Source organism: Octodon degus, unplaced genomic scaffold (genome assembly GCF_000260255.1).
Source record: "Octodon degus isolate 3935 unplaced genomic scaffold, OctDeg1.0 scaffold00052, whole genome shotgun sequence".
In the NCBI taxonomy this organism is placed as follows: domain Eukaryota; kingdom Metazoa; phylum Chordata; class Mammalia; order Rodentia; family Octodontidae; genus Octodon; species Octodon degus.
This window is the reverse complement of record NW_004524628.1, coordinates 6184842-6201951: the sequence shown is the minus strand read 5'-3', so window position 1 is coordinate 6201951 and position 17110 is coordinate 6184842. Positions and strand designations below refer to the sequence as shown.

Below are 17110 nucleotides of genomic sequence, written 5' to 3'. Positions count from 1 at the left end.
GTTCACCCCACAGAGAGTAAGGCCGCAGCTTGGGCAGTCGCTTCAGTACCAAGTAACAGGAGCTCGGGGAGAGGAATCCAAGCAAACCAGTCAGAGCACAGCTGAGCCACCTGTCACAGCAGGCCCTATGTGGCTGGGACTTTTGCTCTTGTCTTTTTGCACTTACCTTGTGCACGTCCCATCAGCCCAATGCCTGGTTGGTAACCTGTCTCTCTGGAGGACTCAGGAGCTTCAGGCCAGAAGAGGTTTAGTAGAGGAAGGAGACCTAGTAGCACCCAGTCCAAGACAGCATCTCCCTGCTGGGCTCTGAGACGTGGGCAGGCAGCGGGCGGAAGTGGTATCTGCTCCAGGTGGAGCCCTCAGTGGAAAGGACTGGATGGTGGGGCGAGGAGTCCAGGTGCACCTGCAGCACTGTAGCACGAGGCTCTCTGCCCATGTTTGCCTCCACTCTCCTGAAAAGCAAGCCCTCTGTCACCTTGCCCTTTTCATGTCACCTATGCGTCTTTGACAAAACCCCACCTCCTGCTGCATAAACTGCTGGCCTCTTTCCAATTCAGCCATCAATAAGGTTCAAGAATGAGAATAAAGAACATGCTGTTGAATCAAGGAACAGGACCAAGGGAAAGGCAGAATTCCCTGTCCTGTCTCCCTGCGTGCCTCCGTTCCCGGGGGAGCTCAGCAAGAACCAGTGCTAAATGTAGCAACGGCAGCTTTTCTGTGCCAGGAGATGAATTAATAGTCCTGTTTGAATGAGAGTAGGAGGAGGCTGGGTGTGAGCAGAGAGAGGATGCCAGCCCGGGCAGCAGGGGGCCGCACCCGCCAGGGCTCTGGAACCTCCACCTGATCTCGTCTCGTCCCTGGCTTCAGCTGCCAGCCCTGGAGCTGCCTCCCAGGGTGGGAGAAGCTGCTCAGAAAAGCCCTTGGGGCCTTCCACACCCCAGGTCCCCTCAGCATATCACACCAGTGCCCTAAGCACTCTGCAACATCCTTGGGACACAAGACTTCCACAAGGGTGGATTTCTACCTTCTACCTACAAGCCTATTGGAGTATCATCCCTTAAATTCCCTTTTCTTTTCTGTTCAACACAGCTACTGTCTTTGTAGGTGTCTTCCGAAAGAGTTCAATACACCGCATTACAGCATCCATCCACATCCATGTTTATGGCAGCAGTATCCATAATAGCTAATCCTGGAAACAGCCTAGATGTCCATCAACAGGTGAAGGGTTATAGAAAATGTGCTGCTAACACACAGGGGAGTACTACTCTGCTATAAAGAAGGATGAGCTTGAGTCATTTGTAGAGATGCACCTTGGGCCCATAATCTAAAGTAAATAAGCCAGACTGCTAAACTTAAAAATAGTGCATGATTTCTCTTACATGAAAAACCCAAAATATAAATAAAAGATAGGCAACAGAAGGCAGGAAGATGGGGCTTTTTCCAAAGGGAAGAGGAGAAAACGATGGCATGGAGAGGGAGAGGAGGGGAAGGGAAAGAGTCAGAGAAACAATTAAGATGTCACACCCATGTACCAAATCCCCCCAGGCAAGTAATCATATGTACTGCAAGCAGAGACTCGAAAATAAATGTTGAAAAACAAAATAAATTCCCTTGGCAGCTGATCTGATCACAGGGTCTCAGCCTCCCCCTGAGGCCTGGTGACCAGCTGTCCTACCGTCCAGTGCCATTTCTGGTGGCGCCAGTTTCACTGTGGGAAAGTTAAGACACCAGTGAGAGCTGGCTTGAGGAGAAGGTTGATTGCCAGCAGCAGCGAAAGTCCAGAAGGCACTGGACTTCAACCTCTAAACCAGGGCCTTCACTTCTACAAAAAGAAAAAGAACCCTTCAGGTGTTGCTGAGGCTAAAGCAGGCAGGGGTTGGTCACTGCTCCTTCAGGAGGGTTTTCATGACTCCGAAGTCTGTGGGTGGAGAGTCCCTCAAGGACCACGAGGGCAGGAAGGTCCCTCTGTGAAGGCAGCTTGTGAGGGCAGGGTGCTGTCCACGCCTAGGCACCCAGTGGAGACGTGGCCACCCACCATGCATCAGCCTCTCTGGAGGCCTCAAAGAACCTCGTGTCCCAAACTGCAGGCTGCTGAAGGGCAGGAGGCTCAAGCACTTTGGCATAAGTCTCTCCTGGAGTCTGTATTCCTCCTGGAGAGACAGTTCAGCTCGTGTCTGAAGAAGGATCCTATGTGGAGTCCCTGGTGAGCACGAGGACTCTAGTTTCCCTCTGAGCATGCTCCTTATGGGAGGATCAGGCAGTGGCTGGGGGGCTGTGGTGGGGAGCAGTTGTGCTAGCCACAGAATTTGAGGTCTTTCCGGAGCAGGGAGTGTGGAGCCAGAAGATATTCCTGGCTGATATCACCTTGCTGATGAAGGGGGTGGGGAGGAAAAGAGGAAGAGAAGAAAAAGGAAGACGAAGGTAGAGGAAGGAGGAGGAGAAACAGTGGGGAAGGCATGATCAGGAACCCCTCGGCCCTGGCTTTGCTGTAGGACAGGTCACTGAGGCCCCATTTCAGGGCCTGTCCCTCTGTCACTGCTCTGTGCCCTACACCTCCTGGACCAGTGCATCCAGCCCACCCTCCGCGGTCATCTCCGTCCTTCCCCGTGCCTCCTCCTGGCCTCTCTGCCCATGCCTTCTCCACCAGGAATGTAAGCGAAAAGAGACTCTGCCACACCTGCGTGCTAAGTCTCCAATAAAGAACTTAAATTCTTCATTAAAAACATGTGCAGTGGGCTGTCTCTAACCGAAATGTATTTGCCAAAAATCAGATTTTCTTGGTAAAAGATGTGAAGAAATAGCCAGCCGTGGATTTTTTGTTTACTCTTTTATGTGTTAGGTTTTTATATGTAATTTTAATTGTTATTTAAGTCTTGTTTTTATGAGCCCATGTTTGCAGTGCTGAATGAGTACAGGTGTCACGAGGAGTTGCCACATATACAAAACGCATCTTGGCTCTTTCCAAGGCCCTCCCCTTCTCCCAGCCTCCTCCCTGCACACGCTGGTACTCTTCCCATCTTTCTGCCTGAGGAACTTGCTCCCTCAGCCTCGAAACTGTGCTTTCAGAAGCAGAGATGCAGCCGAGCGAGGCCCTTGCTCTCTCCAGTTTCCTCCTGCTGCTCTGATTCTGTAGGAAGCGTATTTGCCCCGCCATTTTTAGTTTTCAAAGTCAATTTGACAATGAGTTTTAAAGAACATGGTGAGTATCAGTTCAAGTGTTATTTTGTAGCTATTGTTGCAATTTTTCAGCTCACTGAAGATGGATGTTCAATGCATTCCATCCAAGTTTTGTTTCCTGTATGAAGGAATGCGTGTGTACGCCTGTCCTGTTAAAGCGCCACTCATGTCCTTGTCAAAGTTGAACAAAAACAACCGATCTCCAACAAAGACACTTTTATTTAGGAATAAACAAGAGGATGTTAATCCAGGACCCACACGTACCCCTGGAAGCGGCCTGTGATATGTCCGGAGAACAGAGAAGTTTGGAGACTTATTAGGGCAGAGAAATCCAGACAGGTTGTTCTGAGAGGAAAGTTCCTTGGTGCTTTGGGTGTCTGGGGAACTTGCAAGCTCTGATTGGCAAGTGGTGGCAGTCACCATGTAAAGCTAATCTCAAGGTCATACTTGGCAGTTCCTTGACAGCTCCTAAGTAAAAATAGCCTTAAAGACAGAGCAGGTTGGCTGGCAGCTCAGCTCCGTGAGTTAGTTCTGGAGCAGGCACCCATGACCTGGGTGTCTCCCTCTTCGACTCTGTGTTAGGGCTGTGACAGGAGTGATTCTGCTTTGTATAATGCATGCTCGCAATTCTACCCAAGTCCTGGATACACAGAGAAGAGTAAGGTCAGGAAGCCCTTGCGTGAGGGGGCTGAGGCAAGCTTGAAGACATGATTGCAATACAGGGTGGCAAGTTCACTCTCAGATATGCAGCATAAAAAGGTGATTAACTAAGGTCCCTGAGTGTGCAGAGCATGTGGCCTTTGCAGGGGCCTTTGAAGGTGAAGAATGGTGGAGAACAGAGAGTAGGGAGGAGTGGTGAAGGGGCACCGTAAGGTCCTGGCCAACGTGCTTCAGACTTGGGTGTCAGCAGGGGTCAGGAGCAGCTCAGAGAGCTGAGGCTGACTTGGGATGAGCCTGCCATGCCCATGGGAGCAGCCAGTGTGGAGAGTGAAACTATGGACTGCAGCAAGGTGAGTCTAGAACTGCAGAAAGGACCAGGGGAAAGGGTGAGTGATGAGTTAATAAGCTGGCAACCTGACTCTGTGGGGCAAGGGACAGAGAAAGCTTCAGAAATACACAGACACCACCAGGTGTCTTGTCCTCCAGAGAGAGGACAGAGGAAGTCACAAATCCCTGTGTACATGCCAAGCTGAGTGGAAGTGCTGCTGCTGCAGCCCTGAGTACTAAATTCAGGAACGCAGGCTGGGTTTGCAGTAGGGAGATAACTGGATCTGATTTCAAGCAAATCAAGGTGTAGTCCCATTCAAGCAAGATTAATTCAGTCATTCAACTTCTGTGTATTTTGTGGTTAATCTATGCCGGGCATTTTGCTGAAGATGCTTGAGGAGATAAAAGGTGATTCCTTCCAGAAGTCACAGTGTGACAACACCAGAAGCACTGTCCCCATGGAGCTGCACATGGGCGTCATGCTTGGCAGTAGATGAAGAGTGAGAAGCCCAGAAGGGAACTGATGGCAGGGCCCAGGGGTCATGGAAACCTCTGGAAAAGTGGCCAGCAGGGGCATCAGAAGAAATGGGAAGTCAAAGACAGCCAGGTGAGTCATGGAAAATGCACAAGGAATAGGCCAAGGAAAGAGTGGGACACAAACAAGAGGAACCAAGCAAGACCAGGAAACAAAGGTCTCCACTCCACCTGACAACAGAATGTCTGTGACAGCTTGAGTGTGTGTGGACAGGTCTACACAGCTGTCACTTGGAAAGAATTACACTTTTGCTGATCACAACTCTGAGTGCTTTGCTGAGACTTTGATGGGTGCTTGGCCACAGTTTGAACCACTTTGCACAGGCAGAAGTGGTCTCATCTCGTGCTTCCACCAGACCTTCAGCAGTGGTAAAACTTAGTGCTGAAAACATGAGTGGCCTGGGAGCTGTCTGGGAGATTAGTAAAGCATACTCTGGGTGTGCCTGCGTGGGTCATGGAGGTGTGATGTTGGGTTCTACACGGGGCCCCTGCCCCTGTCCTCTTTGACACTGTTGCCCTGCTCTGCTTCCCAGCTGCTCTCAATTAAACATCTTTGCTCTGCCATGCTATCTGCTGCTTCTGCCTTGGAGCCAGCTGACCATGGACTGAGACCCTTCAAACCTTGAGTCGAATTAACCCTCTCTTCCCTTAGATTGTGAGCGTTGGGTATTGTATCTCAGCCGTGGGAGAGCTGACTGATGCATCATCTTGGGACCCTGGATCAGGAATGGCTGATTTTGGATTTGGTACATCTGGGGGCTGCCATGGTACCTAAGAACTTCTGCCATTGAGATCATTCCTTCAAGACTGTTGTTGGGGGTTTACTTGTATTTTATGGAGGTATAGGCTGGGAACCCACTAGATGGAGTAAAACTTGGCCCAGCCCTTCACTGTGGCAGGTGACCAGTGCACAACCACTCAAATGTGAAGAGAAACATCTTAGCAGAGACACAGGAATAGAGACTATATCACACCATGGGGAGGAGTTCCATTTGCTCAGAGAAAACAGTGATTTGCTTGGAGTCATGAGTTGGGGGGGGGGGAATATTCAAAGATGTACTTCTTACTCTTCATAAAAGAGTGTGGACCTGGAGACCAATTAATTTTCTGCCATTTTAACTCAAAACTATAGGTCAGCATTCATGGTTTACCTGAAATAGGAAAATCAGGAAATCTTCAGTGGAACAAGATCCTGTCTGTTTCCACCTCTACCCTCCCATTTTCCATAGACGAATGTAGGCAGGATTTACAGTCACTTCTAGAATGACGACTAAATTTATCACAGTTATCCTTAGACAGAAGTAGCACCATGCCGCAGTCAAAATGTGCCAAGGACCTGCGGTCGCACTCAAAATTTTTCACATGAATTATTACCTCAGCGCTTGGATTCATTTTGCCACTGGAAAGTCGCATAGATGAATGTGTAAGATGTAGAACACGTAACAAATGCTTGATTCTGCAGTCTCGCTTGTCTTTACTTCAGCTCAGAATACACTTGATGCAAAGCCATGGGGAAATGCTGCCGCCTTCTCGGGGGCAGCTGTGATTGGTCCCGGTGGCCCTGTCTCCAGGCCAGTCAGTGGGACCCTCACCCTGCAACTGATGCAGCACAATTTCTTTTCCATGGTTTGGTACCTTCTGTGTCACCTTGATCTGAACAACTACCAAGAGGATGTAAATGGTAGCCAGAGAGCGAGGCTGCCTGGGTGATCTTGTTTCTTATTGCAAAATCCAGTTGTGTGTACCTGAAATTAGTTTAGAATATTTAACATACTTGGCTTAATTCTCAAACTTACTTTTTTAAAAAATAGTGAATGAGTCTCGGCATGTATGAGGGTTATTTTCTGACATTGCACTTACTTGATTTATATAGTCAGGCCACCTGGATTAGTTTATAATGAAAAATTCTGGAAGTACCAGCTTCAATATGTGAAGTATTACAAAAGTGGTAGCATTAAAGCTGAATTCACAGAAATGCTTTCTTTGGAAGATCGCATACCAATCTGGCAATCCAATGAATGGCGAATAGGATTTTTTAAATATGAAACATAGATGTCTTTTCCCTTTTTTATATTTAAATAATCAGTTTGTTACGTGTGAAGCATAGAGTATTAGTGGGTCAGTGTAAAGCCTCCAAATCACAGGTTAAAAATCCTGAGGGTGTATGTTCCAGAAACTAGACCATTTCTTGGTTAAAACGCTGTAATATCCAATTCTGGATTGGTCCTCATCACAAGTACAGGAGCCAGAATGATCTTATTGGTCCACATTGCAGAGGACAGAGTTGTTAAAACTCTGATGAATTGTAAATAACCTCGTGGATGTCCTGAACAGAGAGACAGACAGGGCTTGGCTTGGTTTTGCTTTGTTTTGCTTTGCTTTGCCTTGCCTTGTTTTTCTTTGTTTTGTTTTGTTTTGTTTTGTTTGGGATTTTTTTTGTCTTCAAGATATTTTGGGGGAAGCTGCAACTAAATGAACCCAGTGGACAAAATGTTCATTTGTATATCTTGGGCCTTAGTGCTCAGTGCTATGCACTTGCCTGGGAAGCAGGTGATTCTCCTGCTGCAGCTAATCTTGATATAGCCTGTGTAGCCAGCTCTGCCCAGCATGTGATTCTGCAGATTGGAAAGACATCAGAGAACATGTATTAGTCACAGAAGGTAATTATGGAAGTGCTTTAAAGTGAGAACAATCTCATAAGGATATATACTTAGGCCAAGATTATGGCTCAGCACAGAAATTTTGGATTCACAAATACTTAGTGGCTTGTCAAAAATACTGATGTCTATGCCCCATCCAAGACCAGGAAAACAGAAATGCCTGAGGATAAGGCCCACAAATGAATATTTTGTAAAACTCTCCAAGCAATGCTGACCCCATTAATGAGAACCTATAAGGCTTTGCAGTTGATCATGGGTATTCACCTGTGTCATCCTATTTGAGTCTTGACCTTCATCTTCCCCTTTTAACGGTGGCTGAGCTAAACCTGAGGAGAAAACTACCCAAGCTGTCCAGCTATTCTGACCCGAAGCTACTTGAGCTCCATCCAGCTCTTACTGTGTTATACAAGGTTCTTAAACTTGACTGTGCATAATAATCACCAAGAGAACTTTCAAATATCTGGACACCCATGTTGTACCTGAGACCTGATATTTCGGAGTGCACAGGTGGGGCGGGAGCCTGACATCAGTATTTTTTGAAGATCTTCAGTGGATTCCAGTGTGCAGTAAAGTTCAAAAATGACTGTGCTGTTGTTGTAAAAGTAACTCGTGAAGGCTGGCATACCTTCCCATACATGAATTTTCTATTTAAAAGATTAACTTGGTGCTCTTTTTAAATTCTAATAGTTTGTTCAAATAAGTCTGTTAATTAGGAACCCTCTTTGTAATTAATTCATCAATAAGAACAGCCACAAAATGCAAAACCTGGTATTTCAAACCAAAGAACAAATCTTCAGCTAATGTACGTGTGACCTTTCTAGAGCCAGTAAATTCTTACCATCAATAGTTAACAGTTAAATAAGCAAATCATTAGTCCTCAAACAGAATAGGCAACTTATTTACTAATTTGCTGCCAGTGAATTAATACTCATCACCATCACATATTTGGGCCAAACCCATATGCATACATATCACTTCCCCTCTGGTTAAGTACAAATACCTCCTCAAAGAGTAATCTTCAAAATGAATGTAATTATGCATCAAAAACATATGCTAATAATTATTTAAAACTGTAAAACATGCCCATCATGGAATCTGTACAACCAAGAAAACCTCGTGTTCCCAGTGAGTATGTTCCGACCTCTCTCTGCCCACCAAGGAAAAGATCATGTTCTTTTTCACACACTGTTCACCTTCATTCAGCTTGGGAAATTTGATCCTTTAGTACCAAGAACATCAAGTTCAGAAACTAATTTTCTAGAAGTCCTTGTAACAAACAAAGACAAGCATTTTAAAACCATCTTTGGGGACAATCTACTCCCAGTAAAGTACTACTTCTAAGCCTGTGTTGTCTTTTGATAGAAATAATAGAGTACATATAGCCCTCGTTCCCTGTGATTCTTTCAAGAAGAAGCAATTTTCAAGTCTAATGTGTTCCAGGAATACGACTTCATTGCGGTGGCCTGCATTGCACTAAAAGGAAAAGATGGAGCTTTTTCCTGTTTTCACAGTCACGTGAACAATGTCTGGAATTTGCATTTTTCTGAGTGGAAGAGCCAGGAGAGGTTCAAGAGAAGAGGACCCAGTGTTCCTGTCATTGCACTGAAGAGGTCCCTCCAGGCTACACAGCTTCCGTCAGCCAGAATTATAATTCAGAGAAAAAAGAAACAGCATCTGTTTCAAAATACATCATTTTTTTCAGAAATTTCAAGTAACCAGTGATTTACTGTGAGTCTTTAGCACACTTAAGAGGAATGAGCAAGAGATAGATTAGAGTAGCAGGGGCTCAGATGTCCCTTGCCAGGTGATCAGCACTTTGTGAGACATGCTACAAGGCTACCCAGGGTTCCACATTCCTAGGACATGGCTCCTGAACCCATTGTCCCAAAAATACGTGTTCACCTCTGCTTCCCAGTTCTTGCATGAAGCCCAAGCTCACATAGCTACTGCAGCGAGATCATTCGCTGACACATGTAACTCAGATAAAACAAGCCTTTGGGATTCTGGCCCCCACCAGGATCACCAGGAGAGATGTGCAGTTGCCTTCTCTCCCCTCTTGCAGCGACTCCACTCTCCAATTTCTGAGGGCCCTTGCTTCTCAGGCCTGCCCAGTGCATTCTGTTAGGCAGAAGTACAAGTACATTGCTGTCAGAAAAAAGCAAATGGGCCGAGGGCTCAGACTGAGTAGGAAAATCATAACCCTCCCCCTGGAGACTCAGACTCCCTCAACTTCTGACTAGGAGTTTGAGCCTAGGTTGTACAGTAGCAAGGCGGCTTGCCAGGAGCACCTGTTGAACACTTGGTGTGTACATTATCATGCTAAAATGGTAGGTTGGCGCAAGTAATGTATCACTGTTTCATCTGTTTATTTTTGCTTTTTAAAATGTGATTGTTGGGGCCAGGGAGAAAGCTCAGTAGAATAAGCACTTGCCTGGCAAGTGCAAGGGCCTGAGTTCAACCCCCGATTCTGCCAAAAAATAAAAAAATGTGATTGTTGCAAAATGTGACACTAACAATGTGGCTCACGTTATATATCTGCTGGACAGCCTGAATGATGGCTGCAGCTGATTTGGCTCAAGTAACTGGGAGAATTATTAAAGAAAAACATGTTAAAATTGTGAAAAAAAATCAGTATTGTCAACCAGCATATCAGCTCCTTATCAATGCTTATCAAATTATTCCACAACTTAATGGCTTAAAGCAACACCTGTGACATCGTCATTTCAGTGGGTCAGGAGTTGAGGTGTGGCCTCACTGGGTCCTCTGGCTCATGTCTGTCACTGATGCACATAAGGTATCAGGGCCGTGGTCTCCTCAAGCTTCCCCTTCCAAGCTCACTGTCATGGGTGGCAGCAGGATTCCGATTGCAGGGCTGCTGGGGCTTGAATCCCTCTTGGATAGACTATTCTTTATGTATTTAGGACTGGGTCTACAGGGTCTCGCTACCCAGATTGGACTCCTAGTGATTCTCCTGTTTTCAGCCTCCCAAGCGCTGGGATTACAGCGCCACTACACCCAGTCTCAACACCATTTCAGCCTGCTCCAGGGGTGGGGCTGGCATGGCACACTGGGGATCAAACCCCGGTCCCTGCACTGGCCTAAGCAGGCACTTTAATCTGCTGAGCTATCTGGCCAGCCCAGGCTTGAGTCCCTCTTGGCACTGCCTGAAGGATGCCTGTCACTGCCCTGCTAGGGGTACCACTCCATAGGACCTGGAAGCCTGCATCAGCAGAGCAAGCTAACATGAGTGAAGGGGCATGCTTGCAGCATCCCGTAAGACAGCAAGGAGGCAGGAACCCTGGGGAGCCTTCTTAAGAGCTGCTCATCACAGGTGGTCCCAAGAGTCCAGTTTGCCGTATGCTTGCCCACCTCTTGCTTGCTCTATTGGGTCTAACATGCTACCTGCATGCTGGCTTATTAATGCATAAGGAAATGCTGAGATGTTCCAAGAGAAGCTACAACTGGAGAGACCGGAGAACAAGAGTAGGAAGTGAGCAGATAAGGACAGGGATGGAAAGGAGATGTTTCACTGAATGCCATTTTACATTTATGAAGTGTGTGTGTGTGTGTGTGTGTGTGTCTTTGTCTTTTCTTGGTGCTGCTGAGTGAACCCAAGGCTTTCTGCACAGTTAAGTACTACACCCCTGAGCTCCACCTCCAGACCCATATGTATGTATGTACATTATCTTCTTTTTAAGAAGAAATAGCATGGGTGGGGCTGGGGAGATAGTTCAGCAGTCTGAGTACCTGCCTGGCAAGTGTAAAGACCCAGGGTCAAGTCCCAGTACCGCATGCCATGCTGGCCCTGGAACCAGGCATGGTGGCACACACCTGTAATCCCAGCACTGGGGAGGCTGAGACAAAAGAATCACTAGGAGTCCAAGCAAGACCCTGTGCCAAATAAATACATAAATAAATGATTTAAAAAAAAAATACCAAGGGGAAAAGGGAAATAACTTAGCTCTGTTTCCCAAGCATCCCTTATTTGACTGCTATCCTTATTTGGTAGACAGTGGCCCATAGAGTGGACTGTGTCTCCCTGGTTCCTCCAGGACCCTGAAGACAGCTCAGGCATGCCCTTGTCGAGGCAGCTTTTTTGTCCCCCTCCCCCAGTCTCCAAGAGCATCTCTATGCTCTACTGTTTATTCCACCATGCTAAAATCACTGGATTAGCAGCTCTGTCCCCTCCTAGCTGGATGCCCCTTGAGGGCAGGTGCACAATCTTTTGGGAGCTTGTTTCCCAATGTCCTGGGCTCCACTGGTTGAATGAAGGCAGAGATGAGTAGGTCCTCGGCTCTCCTCGGGATCCTACCCTGTGGGGAAGCAAATGCTGTGGTGTGATCCTTAAGGAATGCACTCAGGGTCATGAGGGAAGCATCTCAGGGTCAGGGCCTCAGATGCCTGCCAGGCCACCAGTTGTCACACACCGCCAAGGACCCTGGGGGCCATTACACATTCAAACATTGGCCCAATATGAGCCAGTGCTAGCCTCCCAGGTTCCCAGCTCCCTGGAATGATGTGAGCTTAGCTCTTGCGAACAACTGCAGAAAGGAAATGTCAGGTGCCACCTCTAAGATGAAAATCACCCTAGGGCTGGAGAGATGGCTCAGTGGTCTAAAGCACCTATTTAGAACAAGCTTAGTAAAGCATCAGGGACCGCGGTTCAATCCCCCAGCACCACATGCCAGCCAGCCCCGCCCCCTGGTGGGCTGAGCTGGCCACACACACACACACCACTCTCTCTCTCTCTCTCTCTCTCTCTCTCTCTCTCTCTCAAATAAATAAATAATAATAATAATAATAATAATAATAATAATAATAAAAAGAAAATCACCCTAGACAGATGGTAGCACCAACCCTGCTGAGCAGTGGGCTTGAGGAAGAGTGAAACTGGAGGGCCAGCAGCCCCGCCCACAACCCGAGTACTACTAGAAATGAAGGCTTGCGGAGTACCTGCAGAGGTGTGCTTGCATAACAAATAGGCTATCAAGCCAGCCTAATTGCTAGGATAGATATTTGCATATATGAATATGTTTAATGGGGATTCATAAAATTTTTCTCTGGTAGGTGGAGAAAATAACAGCTCCTGCCATAGACACAAATGTGAGCATCAAAGAGCCCAATTAAAACTCCAAATTTTAAAACGCCATTAAAATGAACCAAAATGAAATGAACTTTAAAGGATTAAAGGATGCAGATCTTCTAAGGGCAAATAATTCCAGGGAAATCCTATTAATTAAAAACCACCACTCCATGAAATGGCTGTCATTACACTGAAGGTGGTTAATGTCCCGTCCATAGTACCTGTGTGAAGTACATATTAGCTTCAGAAATGCAGCCATCTGGTAAGGGGAAGCTGTTCTTTCTGCTTCTAGAAACACCTAGGGCCCCAAAAAGGTAGACACCAGCTATGGCATAAGTTTGCCTCTTGCGTGGCGGAAAACAAATACTGGTCACAGGAAAGTTGTCAGCGCTGTATTGGAGACCTGCCTCTAGTGAGAGCACCTGAGTTTACCTTCAAATAAGACAGTTGGTTCTGCTAAAGTTACAGAAGCTAAAGCAACACACTTTTTTTGATGTACATATTTGATACAGGAGTCCCCCCGCAGCTCGGACTCATAGTGATCCTCCTGTTCTCAGCCTCCCTAGTGCTGGGATTATAGGCATGTGCCACCACGCCAGGTCTCTGTTGCCACTTCAATGTGACAGGGAGCTTGGCCAGCGTGGCCTGTGGTGCTGGGGATTGAACCCTGGTCCCTGCACTTGCCAAAGCAGGCACTTAGTCTGCTGAGCTATCTCGCCAGCCCTGAGCATCACAATTTTGAGGTACTGAAAAGTAGGCAAAATGACAGTGTTGATCTGACTGTCATGAGGGAAGGGAGCCAGCCCTAGGTGGCAGTGTACTTTCAACAGATACGTGCTCATGGGCACAGGAGTGCACGAATGCAGTGACATTCTGGGACTTGGATGCTCTTGGATGCTGGTGGCAACGAGGTGTGGTCCTGTTTGTCTTTTACTTTCAGGAAGGGAAAGATCACTGGGAGTAAGAAAGTGGCATGCGTGTCCTTGGTCTCAGAACTTCCCAGTGATGGTCCTGTCTTATCCTTGCTCTGTGGAGCTCAGACAGGGTCCTCCCTCCTGGTGTGGAACCAAAAGCCATACCACCAGTGGCTCATTCTTGATCCCCTGCCCTCGGTGTTGGGGATGTGAGGTAACAGGCCTGAGACTGTAGGTTTAAGAAATTCTTAAAGTGCGTAGAATCTCAATGATATGTTAAAAACCCTGCTGTGTCCTTTAACTGCCACAGTTCAGCTACCTCTGCTGCGAAGTCACCGCAACCCCCTCTCTTGGATGTCCCTGGCAGCAGTGTGACAGCTCTTCTGTTGTCAAGGCCACAAAGCCCAGGTTTCTTTGTGCCTCCAGCCGTATGTCTTCTCTCTGAACTCGGTTTTAAAAGTTCAGTTTATTTCAGTGTCCCCGCTGTCATGAGACAGCAGGCCCCACAGGGGGACTCCTGGCCACATGGCCCCCCACTGGCTCCTGGGCAGAACTCCCCATGCACCAGGGCTGACTACACATTTTCTGTAGATAGAAAGCTGCGGCAGACCAATAAGCCCCAGCCACAGTTATATTCCTGCCCACAGTCTCGAAGGAAAGCCACTTCCAAGGGGCCTCAAAGGAGAGCACGTGGCTTAGTTTCAAGGCTTCTCTGTCAACTTATTCAGCCATCTGAGTGCCTTAAGTGCAGGAAGACCTGCTCCCTCACTGATCAGGATGTAGTACAATTGTCCCCTGCTATCCATGGGGATGAACCAGTTCATGGATCTCACTCTGACCCCATGTCAGGTACACGGGTGCCCAAGTACCTGACATAAAATGGCATAATGTTCACATGTAGGGCCAGGGAGATAGCTCAGTGGCATAAGCACCTGCCTGGCAAGCGTAAGGTCCTGAGTTTAATCCTCAGTACTGTAAAAAGTAATAATAATAATAATAATAATAATAATAATAATAATAACAACAACAACAACAATATTCACATGTAACCTATTCATTTCTTCCCATATACTTTAAATTATGTCTGGATCCATTATAATGTCTCATATATCAGTGCTGTATGAATTGATGTTAAACACTATGGTGTAGGGAATATAGACATAAAGTCTCTATTTACATACAGATGCAGTTTTTTTGAGTATTTTTTATCAGTGGGTGGTTGACTTGGTGGAAGAGAGTACAAAAGGGTGATTTGCATAACACGTCAGTAACCGTGGACACCGATTGAGGGTCCCTCTGCCAGGCCCTGCAGTAGGCACATTCCAGGAAGTATGCAATGAGCTCTCTGGGAAGCCCTTTAAGGCAAAGACCAGATTGTTCAGCCTCCTGAATGCAGCAGATTCCTTCTGGGCTGTGCAGCCCCAGGACCCCTCTGAATGCTCTGCCCCTGCGAGCTGCTCTCCCAGCAGTGCCCACCCCTTACCGCGGAGGGGTTGCTGTGGATTGAATGAAGCCATGTCTCACAGTTGCTCGGCACGTCTGCGGCAAACATCATTCAGCAATGAGCGCTCCTGCATGGGGTCCAGGACTCGGGCTGTGGAAGGGAGGGGCTCTAGGGGGAACCATTAGAATAGGAACGCCTGGAGCTGCTCAGGGGTGGAAGGCTCCCATGTGGCCAATCCCAAACTCCATCCTTAGCCCTTCAAGAGTTAGTCTTTGCCTCCCTTTTTCAGAAACAAGTGAAGAGCCCCCTACACACATGCCCAGGGATCTAACCAACAGTAAGTTCTCATTGTCCTTTTACTCTTGGCTTCATGCTTTTTTTGTTCATGGTTTAATACATCTATGCCATTCCAAGTTCTTTAAGAAACAGACAAATGATGAAAACACTCCCCAGAAAGTGGAAGCTGGTCAGAGCTCTAGAGTGACACTGCTTGTGTTCTGATGGGGGCGAATACAACCTGCCTTCTACTCGCCATACACCAACTATTGGCAGGCCTTGGGGTCTTGTGGGTGCCAAGTTTTCCTCTTTTCTTTGAGGAAAAAGAAAAAAGCATTCGTTGCTTAGCTCTGACCTCAGAACACTCCCTGTCTTCCTCAGAGGCCATTCTGAGATGATCAGCATTAAAAGTGAGGGTTTTGTGGGTATTGACCTGGACTTCCAGGCAAAAGGGAAACACTGTCCTTTGCAAAGGAATCAGGGGCTCTGCTGGCAACCACCGGAACATGGCAGAAGAGATTCTGTGCTCAGGTGGTGCTGGGAATTGAACCTTGCTTACCACAGCAAGGGTCTGAGCATGGGGAAGGGAGGGAGCAGTGTGGACAAGATCAGTCTTTCAGAGCCCGTGGTCTCCTACTTTGACAGTAGCACCAGCCAGAGTGGCTGTGGGACTGTATGAGAAACATGGTCACAAAATACACTAAACATTTACATCTTTAAAAATTCATTCCAGTAATGGACATATTGCCATGAATCCTCCTCAGCATCTTCCCACTCACTATGAACACGCTTATCTCAATTCTTGACACTTTCTGAGAAGTCGTGGAAGACCTCTCTCAGGAATGTCTTTAGTTGTGGTGTCATGGCTTCCTGGAAGTTCTGAATTCATTCAAAGGATTTCCATTGCATGGTCATTTTGACTTTGGGGAGGAGCTTTAAGTCACCTGGTTCCAGATCTGGTGAATAAGGTGATGAGGACACAGTGCCCTGTTTTTCTGAGCCTGCCTTTCCACTGTACCACACTGAGCAGCAGCATTCACTGTATTTTTATCACACCTCCTACAGACACTCACAAAAGAAAACTTTCCGAGCTGCTTTAGAATGTGCCAAACCTGATAGGATAAGATATTGAAAGTGAGGAAGAATATTTTGAGGGGAATTAATGACAGTGTATCTTGCACTGTAATTTTTTTTATTGAAATACACACCGTATCATTTGGTCAGCTCTTGTTTAAGCTCTTTCATGAAGTGTTTCTGTTGCTGTTTTCTCATAGTCTGAAATAGGCTGAGGTTTCACATGAATTTCTCTGCAAGTCTCTCCTGAATGCAAAGTACTTGTACATGTGTCTATGACTTAGAGATGGTTTGAGTGTGTCACCAAAAAGTTCATGTCCTGGAAGCTTGGTGCCTACTCTAGCCATGGCAAGGGGTGAAGAGTGCTCATGTGAGGAGACTTGGTCACTGGAAACATGGGCTTCAGAAAGGCTTCTGGTCTCATGAAGCGTGTTCATTGTCACAAGGGCAAATTGTTAATGTAGAGTGAATCTGAATCCCTTTCTAGCTTCTAGTCATTTCCACCTTGATACCATCTGCTGTGCTGTGATGTAACCAAAGCGTTCTTCACCAGAGCCCAGGGCGACAGGACTGGCTAATCTTGGACTTCCAGCCTGTAAAACTGTGAACTAGATTAGGCTATTTATCTTATAAAGTATCCAGCCTCTAGTATTTTATTACAGCAATAGGAAACAGATGAATGTATGTGTGATTCTCTGTTTATACATCACCCAAAAACAAAATTCTCTTTTAATATGATAGATGCATTCAGTGATTGGTTGTTATTCACAAAACAAAGTGCACTCCTAGCGACTTATCTTCTGGAAAGAGTGATAAAGGTAGATAAGTTCCATCATAGACACAATAAGAGTCAAGACCCATAAGATGACTTGACCAAGACGTGGAGGTATGAGGGGTAGTGGAAAATTCTAAAAGGTGTGTCTTTATGCACTGACATGTCTTATTCTGTGCTCTGTTTCTA

At 46.7% G+C, this 17110-nt stretch overlaps 1 protein-coding gene across 4 annotated transcripts in view; it reads left to right on the top strand.

Moving 5' to 3' along the window:
• Positions 1–17110, top strand: part of Aff3 (AF4/FMR2 family member 3) — a 535781-nt gene that overhangs the window by 404955 nt on the left and 113716 nt on the right. The gene's annotated exons all lie outside the window — the stretch shown is intronic.